Source organism: Ictidomys tridecemlineatus, chromosome 3 (genome assembly GCF_052094955.1).
Source record: "Ictidomys tridecemlineatus isolate mIctTri1 chromosome 3, mIctTri1.hap1, whole genome shotgun sequence".
Taxonomy (NCBI): Eukaryota; Metazoa; Chordata; class Mammalia; order Rodentia; family Sciuridae; genus Ictidomys; species Ictidomys tridecemlineatus.
Genome location: NC_135479.1, coordinates 40,527,114 through 40,539,305, shown reverse-complemented (window position 1 = coordinate 40,539,305; position 12,192 = coordinate 40,527,114).

The window sequence follows — 12,192 nt, the reverse complement described above, 5'->3', positions numbered from 1 at the left end:
TGCTTTCTGTTTAGCGTACCCAGACCTCTCCCCATTGAAATGCCGGCAGCAGCCCCTGCCACTGTGGCTCTGACTTATGGACTACAGTCTTTTTTTTTTTTTTTTTTTTTTGGACTACAGTCTTAAGGGGCCTGTCGAGCCCAAAGGCCTGTCTACCTGTGTTTCTTGAGAACTCAAAACAAATCGGAGAGGGAAGGGGAGGGGACTATTGCTATTGCTCACTATTGGTCTTGAAGTGTAACTAGGAATTTGGAAGGTGAGCAGGGGCCGGGGGCCGAGAGGAGCTAAACCCCTCCAAGGTGGAAGGATCGGCTTGCCCTTAGGCACACGGGCACAAAAGAGCCCAAAGCAGCCATGTGCTGGGGGGGGGGGAACATGCCTATAATCCTGGTGACTTGGGAGGCTGAGGCTTGAGGATCACAAGTTCAAGATCAGCCTCAGCAACTTAGTAAGACTCTGTCTCAAAAAGGACTGAGGATATAGCTAAGTGGTAAGGTACCCCTGGGTTCAATCATAGTACAAAATAAATAAAATAAAGCACAGCGCGCCTGGAGAAGAGCAGAAATTCCCTGCGACTCTGGGGTTTGGCTTGCATTGCAAAACCATGCAACGGAGGCGGAGCCTTCTGTGTGAATCAGGAGAAGGCCGTGCTCCTCTGGGGTCACTCACCAAGAATGCAACTGCACAGCTGGGGTTTCCTGCCCCAGAGAGAGAGTTGGAGGTGACGGGGAGGAAGTGGAGCTGCTCAAACTTCTTAAGTTATAAAGACCGCTGAGCGTATCGCGTGAGCGTGTACTCACGAGTGTGCACGCCACCCCTGCAGGCCGTGCATTCATTCCTTTAATAAGAATGTTCCAGAAGCGTAGCCGCAGACACATACTGACCTGCCCCTCACCCTCCTGGATCATGGAACCCAGGGGAGGAGAAGGAACCAAGAGAGTGAAATGAAATGCACTCTACAAGTCAGTGCAATTAGGATGCAGGGGCGATAACCAGGGACCAGGAGGGAGAAGGTTCTAGACGGCGTGGTTAGATAGATGCTCAGAAGGCCGCGCTTGGGCAGAGAGTCTTCAGTGGGCACGTGCTGGCCTGGGCCACCGGGGCTTCCCCCTTCCCAACAGGCCTCCGAGTTCTTCGGCCTGAGGTTCCCCCTTCCCTGATGGACAGAATCCACCAGGCTCCCTCTCCCCAGCCCCGCCAGAGGGTGGACCGTCCTTCCAACCCAGCAAGAATGGCCATTCCTCTGGCTCTTGGGCAGAATGACAATGACAGTCATCCAGCTGCCTCCTACCACACATTCCTGTCCCCGATCCATGCCTGCCCTTCTTGCCACTTGGCCCTCTGGAGCCGGCTTGGCTTCTGCCCATGCCCGGGCCTGTTTTTCCAGCCTTCTCATTGATTTTCTTAGCTCCTGTGGGCGGGTCTAGCCCAGAGTCTGTTTGGTTTTGGCTTTTTAGTTAGCAAAGCCAGAGCGAGGGTTCTAGAACAGAGGGGGTGTGGGAATCCCCTCCGTCCACAACAGGCAAGGCAGGGGCTGGGAGCTTCCTAGAGCGGCCACCTCTGCGTGGTGCGCAGTCCCTCCACAGCCCGCCAGAGTGCAGCCCTGGCAGGCCTCCCCAGGAGGAAATGCCAGCCGCGTTTCTTTAAGCCTCACTCGGCCTCCCCAGGGACCCTCTGGCTGCCCTAACGCTTCCTCTGAGGCTGTGTCAGTGGTGCAGGCCTGGTCCGCCCCGGGTGGGCCTCCGGCAGGGGCCTGTGACTCAGGGCTCAGTCAGGCAGCAGCAGGATGTCAGCGCCATTCACTGGGCCACGAGGAATCTCATTCTTCTATTTATAGGCTGCGCCACTGCTGGCCCAGCTTGGGGGGAGGAAGTGGCCATTGCTGCCGTGCATGGTGGGGGACGGGATAGCAGGTCAGGAACCAGGACCGGGGGAGGCATTGGGCCGCCCCATCTGCCTGGGGGGACTTCCAGGTTAGGACTAGTTCTTCTATTCCAGGATGGCCAAGGCTGGGACAGGCCAGGACAACGGGCCCATGTGGCCATATCACATATTGACTGATGAGAAGTGGGAGATACTAGTTAGGCCATGAGCTTTGAAGGGTGAGGTAGGATGGGGACTTCCCTGACCCTGTTTGGGGGAAGTGCCCAGTAGCCTGGCATCCAGAGATTTCATCTTACTCTTCCTGTGTCGGGGTCCCTACTTGCTTCATCTGTCAAAGACCCCTGTTCTTACCTCCCAGCTTGTCCCCAGGCCAGGATGGCTACTTGTCCATAGGAAGCTGAGACTCTGATATCTACTAAGGACTGAGCCCTGTCAGGTAAAGCCTCTCAGGCTGACATCAGCTTTGTGACATAAGCCCATTTAACAGAAGTCAAAACTGAGGTGCAGAGTGATCATGGTACTTGCTTGGCTTTGAGTGAGAGTACAAATATGCCCCCTATGTAAAAATAGATAAAATGTGGGCTTCTGGGCTGGGGATGTGGCTCAAGCGGTAGTGCGATCGCCTGGCATGCGTGCAGCCCGGGGTTCGATCCTCAGCACCACATACAAACAAAGATGTTGTGTCTGCTGAGAACTAAAAAATAAATGTTAAGAAGCTCTCTCTCTCTCTCTCTCTCACTAAGAAAAAAATATTTTAAAAAATGTGGGCTTCTCACTTGTCAGAGGGACATTGTGAGGGACAGAGTGGGGTCCCTTGGCCATTCTTAATTCGATGCCGTTTCTTTGCAGGAGCAGGGCTGACAGTTCTCAGCTGAGCCTACCTCTCAGATTGAAGGATCCTGCATTTGTCTTGCTCCACCCTGAGGTCTGGGAGCAAGTCCTGCTCCTCTCAGCCCAGCCCCTGCCTAGAGCCTGGTACCTTGCTAGGGATCCCTAGAGCTCCGCCTCCCCATCCTGGGAGCCCCAAAGGCTCTTGCACCCTCACATTCTGGTTTCCCTGGCAGCAGCCCTTCCAGCTCCTCTGCTGCGTGGGGCCTGAACACAGGGCAGATGCTCAGAAAACAAGCAACACTGCTTTCAGCAGGGGGGCCAGGCTGGGAGTCTAGGCCTTCTGTCCTGATGTCCTCCTGGTGGGATCCAATTTGCTGAACAGCAGATCCTTCCCAGAGAGCCCACTGGGGCCAGTTCAGAGGGATCCAGGTGAGGGCCACACTGCACAGTGCAGATCTGCCCTCACTGTGGGGAAATGTGGGAGGAGCCCTCGCTCCTTTGTATTCCCCGGGGCAGCCTCCCAGGCCAGTTCCTTCCCGGGGCAGCCTCCCAGGCCAGTTCCTTCCCGAGGCCCTGAGTGACTAGTCTGCAGGGGTGCTGCACACTCCCCCGGGCCCCCATGCACATGGCTGAGCACAGGCCAAGTTACCTCTCCCGCTCTGCCCTGCTCCATCTAGCCTCATGGGCCCTGGGGAAGCTTGAGACAGCTACCAGGGCTCAGGCAATTGTCCCAAAGCCAGGCAGAATTGGAGGGAAGAAAGGAGCGGCAGAAAGAATCAGGGTCACACTGCCCTGAGCCCCCAAGGAGTCCCTCCAGCAGTGCCTGTCCATCTCCTCCTCCAGAAGCCTCCGACCAAGTTCTCACCCTTCCTTCCAACCACGGGCAGCACATCTCCTCCCAGGATGATCCGCCAACCTCGGGACCCTTCGAGTCCCGCAGAGTTGGCAAGTGTGACATCTGAATGGCTTCTCTCTTCTGAGCAGGACCCAGAGGTAGCCAGCACAGAGGAGGGAAAGGCCGGCTCTGAAAGGCTTCCCAGGGAGGGAGGCCGAGTCAGAGTTAGTGCCCATGGCTGCTGGGGTGAAGGTCAAGGAGACAAGCCAGAGGTGGGCAGGATGCCATCTTCCCGGTGAAGGCTGACAGGGGCCAACCTGGTGCGGGGGGAGGCTGGGAGAGTGTGTGACATGGCACTGAGTGGCCTGGACACCCTCCCCAGGGCTCACCCACACTGGAGAGTGAGGACAGGGAGAGTCCTGCAGAGGCCAGAGACCCCGTGGGCTGCGCCAGCTGGATGGGTACAGAAGTGACATCACTTTCGTGTACTCAACACAAGGTAAACAGGGGTGGAAACCCAGGGCTCATTATCTAGCTCGGCTGCTGCTCCTTGACAACTGGTTTCCTGGGACTCTGCTGTCCTTGAACAGAGGGAGCAGAATGGGGGCTTCCCTCCCGCCCACAGAGCCTCTGCCCGTGAGGCCGAGTCCTTCCTAAGGGTTTCCGGAGGTTGCCCACTGAAGGTCAGGCCCTGGGCTGGACAGTGGGCGCCGGGGATGGCCAAAGCAAGCATGGCCAGGGGCTCTGGTTCTAGTGTCCAGATAAGTCCAAGACCCCAGGAGTAGAGGGAGGAAGGGGGTACAGAGCGGAGGTGGACAGGAAGCATTCGTGCATGAGCTGCAGGAATCCCCAGATACTAGACAGCAGCTTGGAAGCCACCTAGCCTCGCCTTTGACTTTACAGATGGGCAAAGGAGGCCCAGGAAGTCGAATGATTCAGTGGAAAAGAAGCAGGGCAGGACCAAAACCCAGGCGCTCCCAGAGTCCAACACAGATATTGGCCGACTCAAAAATGGGGAAAATAGACAAAACCAAATGGACACTTACAGACCAGCCCCCCCACCCCCACACCCCCACTCCTGGGCATGCACACATGTGGGCACTCCAGAAGGTCAAAGGAAATCTCCCACCCCATGCGCTTTCCCTTCACCCCAGATGGAGAAAGAGAAGGTGCCCCCTCCCCAACCCTGCGGATGTAGGGAAAGGGTTACCAATGACAGCCTGGCAACCTGGAGCACTAGCTCCTGTCCACCCACCCCGGGGGCGCTCCCTGCTCCCCACATGGAGGCCCCCATCCAGGAAGAAACTTTCAAACCACCCAGAAGTACAGCAAGCCCCTGGGGCTCTTCACGCTCAGGGGCTTCCACTTGCAAAGTAAATCCTCAAAAATAATCCTGTAGATTTCATTTTTTGCCTTAATAAACAATCGTGATGAGAGCCCCTACAGAATGGAGAAAATCTTTGCCACCTATGCCTCAGAGCACTAATCTCCAGGATATACAAAGAACTCAAACTTCACACACACACACACACACACACACACACACACACGAAACCCAAATAATCCAATCGATCAATAGGCAAAGGAATTGAACAGGCATTTCATAGAAGAAACATGAGAACGGTCAAAAAATGTATGAGAAAATGTTCAACTTCTCCAGCAATTAGAGAAATGCAGATCAGAACTACACTGAAATTTCATTTCACTGCAGTCAGATTGGCAATTATCAAGAATCCAAGTAACAATAAGTGTTGGTGAAGATGTAGGGGGAAAAGGCACACTCATGCATTGCTGGTGGACTGCAAATTGGTGCAACCATGATGGAAAGCAGTATGGAGATTCCTCAGAAAACTTGGAGTGGAACCACTGTGTGACCTAGTTATCTCAGTCCTCGGCATAAACCCAAAGGACTTAAAATCTGCATACTATAGTGACGCAGCCGCATCAATGTTTACAGCAGCTCAATTCACAATAGCTTAAGCTATGGAACCAACCTAGGTACCTTCAACAGAGGAGTGGATAAAGAAAATGTGGTACATATACACAATGGAATATTATTTACCCATAAGGGAGAATGAAATTATGGCATTTGCTGGTAAAAGGATGAAACTGGAGACTATCACGCTAAGTGAAATAAGCCAATCCCACAAACCAAAGTCCAAAGGTTCTGATATGGGGATGCTATCACACAATAAGAGGGGGAGGAAAGAATAGAAGTGTATTGATTAGACAAGGTAGAATGAAGGGAAAGGAGGGGAACGGGAAAGACAGTAGAATGAACAGGACATCACTTTCCTCTGTTCATATGTGAACACACGACCAGTGGAACTCCACATCACGCACAACCACAAGAATGGGATCCTAGTTAGAATATGTATAATATGTCAAAACCCACTCTATTGTCATGTATACCTAAGAAGAAGAATAAAAAAACCATGAACAATGGCCACACCTCTCCCCCCTTTCTAATGAGAAAAACACGCAGGCAGCATGGAGAAGAGCTGGAGAACTAGCCCATGCCCTGGACCCATCCCCAGCTCCCCCTGGGCCTCCATTCCCCTGCTGGCATTGAGCAGGGGAAGGTGAGGCAAAGAACCTCACCCCCCCACCCCCCGCTGGTACAAAGACCTATCCACAGGTGTGGCTGTATGCTGGACCGGTAGTCAATGACGGGTAAGATCTAATTGCAATGGTACCAACCTAAGACAGGAGGCTGACGCCTTGAGGTCAGCTCATCTGATGATGGTTAAGGACCATATGTAGTACTGGACAACCTAAGGCAGGCGCAGTCCCTAAGCCACATGCTTGTTGTTTAAACAGAGAGGGGGAGATGTTGAGAGCCACAGCCAAAGGGGCCCCAGCAAACTTCCAGCTGCCAGCAAACTTCCAGCTGCCAGCAAACTTCCAGCTGCCGGCTGATGATTGGCTCACAGCGGCCCCAGCAACTTCTAGCTGCCAACTGATTGGCTCCTTTGCAGTGATGCTCATTGGGCTGTTTCCCCGCCCTTTCAGACCTCAGAGCTGTTCATTGGGGGACTTTTTTGGCTCCGTCCACACGACCCAGCCAATCAGCCTCAAGAACAGGAGGAGTGGGGGAGGTCGAGAGGCTTGTGGGAAGCTGGTGGTGGCAGTTGGGCTCTGAGGGTTTTCCTGAAGAGCTGTGTGGTGCGGTGTGTGTTTTCTAAAAATAAAGTTCATTTCCTTTGACAAGTGGCTCCTCAATTGTGCCCAGCCAGACTGTGGCACCAAGCATCCCTGACCTGCGCTCACCTGCGTTTGGATGACCCTCAATACAAAGGCCCCAGTTGGCTTCCCTCGAAGCCCCACTTCTGCCTTCTGGAGTTCTGATCCTCCATGTCTGCTCAAGGGGGGACCTCTGCCCACCCTCTTGGGTTATATGGTCGGCTGATACATGGCCCTGGAGAGATGCTCACATCCTACTCCCCAGAACCTGAAGGTCACCTTATGTGGTGAGACATCCTGCAGGTAGGAGTGGGTAAGGATCTTGATGGGGGTCTGGCCTGGACCATCAGGCCCCCAGGGTAGGCCCAATGTGACCATGAGCGAGGCCAAGGTAGTGGTGCCATGGGACAGAAACAGAGGGGGGAGGGCAGGTGTCACAGAGATGTGAAGAGGGGGCGGAGGGAGCCTTGCCGGTGGCCTCTGGAGGCTGGGAAAGGTGGGCAGCATGTTCTCCCCGAGAATCTCCAGGAGGACACAGCACCACCCTGAGAACTTCTAGCCTCCGGACCGTGGGACAGAGAGTATGCGTTAAGGTAAGGTGGTGGCGGTTTGCTCCAAAAGGGATAGGAAACGGACACAGGTTTGAACAGCCCATTCAGTCACCCAGGGCCACCCTGCCTGGCCTCCTCTGCCCCTTCCACTGGGCATTGCCACTGCTGCTGGCCTCACCCTCCACATGGGCTTCCTCAAAGGGCCCCCAGAGTCTGGAAGTCTCTGTTCCCCCAGCAACACTCATTGGCCACCTTTGAGGAACAGTGGTCATTTGGCCCTTCCCTGGGTCCCGAGTGATACCTACCTGCTCCCAGGTAGAGCCAGTGGTCATGTGACTCACAGGACCATCCTGACCAACCCCACCCAGTCTGGCTTCTGAGGGGCTCCCTTGAGTGGATGTCCCTTTCCTCAAATTCCTCCACTCCTCCCACTGTTTCCAAGCAGCCGGACATTCCCAGCGCCTGACCACAGCTGCGAGTGAGCTACGAGTTCATGTATTTCTTCCAGAGGCTTCTTAGCCCCCACATAAATCACTGACCAGCATCAACATAGAGGGGCCAGGGTCGTGTTAGGGGCCAAACTCTACATGGGTTAAGCCAGGGACTAGCTTAGTGGGCGTGATGTGACCTGCCCACGTGGCTTGTGAACCTGGTATATCTGTGCGGTGGATTTATGGCCATTTATGCACCCTCACACACCTGTGGTCACATTCTTGCCTGGACCCTGAATCCCGACATCCCCAGCTCCTCTACTCCCCCGGGTTTGTCCTCCGGACTCCTGGTTGTCAATGACATCCACCAGCCCCTCCGCCTGGCCCTGTTCAGCAGCTTCTTTCTGAAGCAACCCCTGACAACGTCCAGCTATGCAGGACCTTAGGAACACTTTTGCTTTGGAAGACACTTCCACTTGTCTTTAATTACGCAAGGGGCCCATGTTTCCCAAAGGGGAAAGAGGAATGAGGGGGAAAAAATAAGCAAAAAAATCTCCAACAGCAGCAATAACAGAAAACCCAAAACCCAACAGATGGGATCTCAAATCCTTCCCCTCTAGAGATAACAATCCAATAATCCACAATCTAACCGCCTTACTTAGACTATTAGAAGAGTCTCAACATTCTAAATATTTAGGATCATCTGCTAATTTGTCATTACTGGATCATCATCTGTTTTTACCATAGTCACAGCCATGACACACAAACTACGCCAAGGCGGGCGAGCTGCGCTGTCATGGTAGCATGTGCCCTGTGAACGTGTCGTGTTGCACCATGAAGTTTCCTTTTTTCCCCCAAACTGTTTAAGCAACACTGCCTCGTAAATGCTTCTTTGCTCACTTACCAGCTATTAAGATAAAAAAAAATTGGCTACTTTGCCTCTAGGAGTTTTTTTTTTTTTTTTTTTTTTTTTAAGACTTTCAGGCTCTTTCGGAAAGACCCATTTGTTTTCTGCTCCGGATTTGCCATCCACTTTAGCATTTGCTCAAGGAAAACTAAATTTAGTGGGGGATCTGCTATTTGGAATTCTCTAGGCTACTTCTCTCCATGAATATGTTTAAACAGGAAGGGGGTTAGAAAAAGAAAAAAAAAGACTCTAGTTTTTTATCTTTTTACAATATCAGGTATATTCTCGCTCCAGTGTTCGGGGGCCCCCCGGCTCTGCCTGGTAATTTGGGGAATTGGATTAAATGCCGATTTCCTTCTCGTGTCAGAAGTTCTTGGAGGAAGCCAAAGATGGTATAACTTCGCCGAGCCTCGGTTTCCTCATCAGTAAAATGGCAAGATCATCAAGACCTTGCCGGCATTTGATGCAGTACAAAGAACCCAGCTGGTGTCTGACGCCTGGTGAGATGTCAGCATTTGGTTTCTTTCCTCTCAGCTGGGTCCGGGCAGTAGAGAGCAGGGTTCTCCTGGCTCCTCCGGGCTCTGTTTGTAGCTTTCTGCCCCCACATTTCCAGCTCCCCAAGGCTAACCACCCCCGGATTCACTCTACCTTAAAAGGTCCTTGAGCTCTTGGAAGGACAACCAAACAAGAGAACAGAACATTAGAGAAAATTGCTCGTCTAAAATAGACAAATAATTTCCATTTCATCCCCTGCTCTGTGTTCGGCTTTATCTGTCTCCCCCGCCGTCTCTTCTCCTACATAAGCCAGGCAAGAGGGCGATATTATTCTTATAAATTCTCGAGATGGATTATGTAATAACCTAGATGGAAGACTTGAAAAGACAACTGCTTGGTAAGTGGATAGAAATCTCTGCGACCATTTACAAAGAGAACGCCGGGGTCTCTCTTTGCTTCTCCACTCTGGGTAGCTGCCCGGCCTCACTCTTGGGTTCTGCAGCCACAGTCAAGCTGAGCTTTGCTCTCACTTGTGGCGCCCCTCCTCCCCAGGATCAGAAGCACCCCAGGGGCTGATCAACAGGCAGGTTCCTGGGCCCCAGCCTAGACCTTCCGAGTCAGGTTTTTCAGAGGAGAGCGCTATACATGTACCAAGTGGCCCCAGGGAAGTCTTATTATCAGGAAAAGGGGTCCACGTTATACAAGAGGGAGGAAACCTTGGTGGTTTTCAACCTTGCCTGTACCTTGGAGACTCCCGAGGACCTCTGAAAGCCCAGATGATCAGAACCCAATCATCTGGAACCAAGTTTGAGATCAACAGATAGAACTTAAACTACGCGTATGCAGAGAGTCCAAGTTCTTACCTTGATTTATCACTAACTTGGGGGGTGATGTCTCCATACCCCATGGACTAGCCCAGTGGGAAAGGGCTTCCTGTCCCATGTGTTAGCCTGGGGACTGAGGATGGGGCTCAGCAGAAGAGAACTTGCCTATTATGTGCTAGCTCCCAAGTTCAACCCCCAGCATTGCCAGAAAACAAAACCCAACCCAACCCACACCACGTGTCAGTCTGATGGACGGGTAGCTGTGTCGCTGCCGGGGCCCACTGGAGAAGGATGCCGAGAGGCTGGGTTCCACAGGAAGGCTTCTCGATGAACCCAGGATACCTACCCCGAGTGCAGACAGAGGGTGCGGGCCCCACATCCACCCAGATCACAAGCCAACTGGTAACAGCCCTGGGGCCGGGTGCCATCGCCCAGGGAAGGTGGAGACGGGCCAGGAAGTGGGCCAACAGAGGAAGTCTACTCAAAAGTTTTCCAAGAAAGGGCTCTGGGATCCCCGCTCGCCACAGCCCTGGACATTTCCCCGTGTATGGTCCGAATCTCCTCCAGGGGAAAGGAAGAGAATGTACTGGAACAAACACAGGCCTCTGTGCCAGACCAGCTCGATTGGAGCACCTTTGCCTTTTGTTTGCTGTGGGAGTTTTGGCAACTCCTGGGGCCACTGTGAGCCTCGGCTCCCTCTCCTGGAGAAAGGCACAGCAGCTGGGTGGAGCCGGGAGGGAGGGAGGGAGGGAGAGGAGGAGGGCGGGCCAGCTGGAGTCGGCAGTGCTGCCTCCTGCCCCTCCCTTTGGCCTTCTCCTCCTTGGCAATTAGCTGTGCTCTCTCAAAGCATTACGAGCCATGGTGAGTCATTTCATTATAAAACTAAAAAAAACCGATAAGTGCTCCCTCAATGACTGTCTCCAGAGAAGCCACCGAGAGCCAGGTACATATGTCCCTCCTTTTCCCGCCTCTATCACATCTGAGCAAGAAAATAGATGCTGGCCCAGGGGAGAAAGGAACATCAGCCCCCTGCCGCTGGCTCTACGTGGTGACTCACTCCGCTGGGGAGGAAGGGCTGCCTGGTCCCATGGGGCACACATGGTCTTGCTCCCCCGACAGGACACGTGATTGCTGGAGACCCAGTCCGCCCCAGGGGCCAGGATCCTGGCGATGGAGAGGCTACGCCTCCCCAGCTCCTCTCCCAAAAGGGAGGGCAGGGAGTCCCCCCAGGCCACTGCCCAGGCCTCTTGCTAACTACCAGAGAGGCATTTCTCAGCCGAGTCCAAGTTGAAGCTCTGCTATTTACTAGCTCTCTGGGCTGGGCCAAGTGTGGAACATCCCTGTACTTCTCTTCTCCCACCCGTAAGACAAAATTGAGAGACTGTTTACATGTTGTTGGTAGGAAGGCAAAATGGTCCCACACCTGTTGAGGGGAATCTGCAACTATTCTTTGATCCAGCATTCATACTCCTAAGAATCAATCCCCAAACCATAATAACAAAAATACAGAAGATAAAGACATAAAAGCTATTTGTTATAGCATAATTTATACTAGAAAAAAGGGTATAAAGCACCCAAATGTTCATCCATCAGGGACTGGTTGAAAAAAATATGGTCTCCCCACAATGGAAATGATTCCCGAGACACAGATGCAATGGCTAGAACTCTGGTAACCATCTTGGACCATGAACACAAGGGTCGTATATTCTACAAATTTCAGAGCAGAGGGTTGGGAGGAGCCTGCATCCTTGATAATTCTGTGACGTCACCAGGCCACTTCTGAATTTTAAAAAAGTGAAAAGGCGAAGGAAATCAACTTCTGTGAAAGTCATCGTTGTTTTGTGATTTCAAAAGATACAGTTTAAGAAATCCCAATCAATCCGTTTTTACCCCCAGTAAGCAGTTCGGAAGCACCTCTGCAGGGCTGTAGACTACACTGGAATGTCTCTGGATGTGGTGACCCAAAGTTTCTGCCCAGAACTGATACATGTCAATTCTGCTCACATCTTACTGATTCCAACCAGTCACAGTCTGGCAAAGGGTGGGGATATATACTCCTCCTAGAGGGAATGATAGAAATATCTGGACAGAATAATAAAATCTACCTTAACGGTTGATAAAAACCCAGGCACAGAGAGGCAAAGCAGTTTCCCTGCAGTCTTACAAACAGAATCAGGACTAGGGTCGGGCAATTCCAGTGCTCGAGTGCTCTTTCCATCATACAACTGCCTCTCATAGGGACACAAATAGA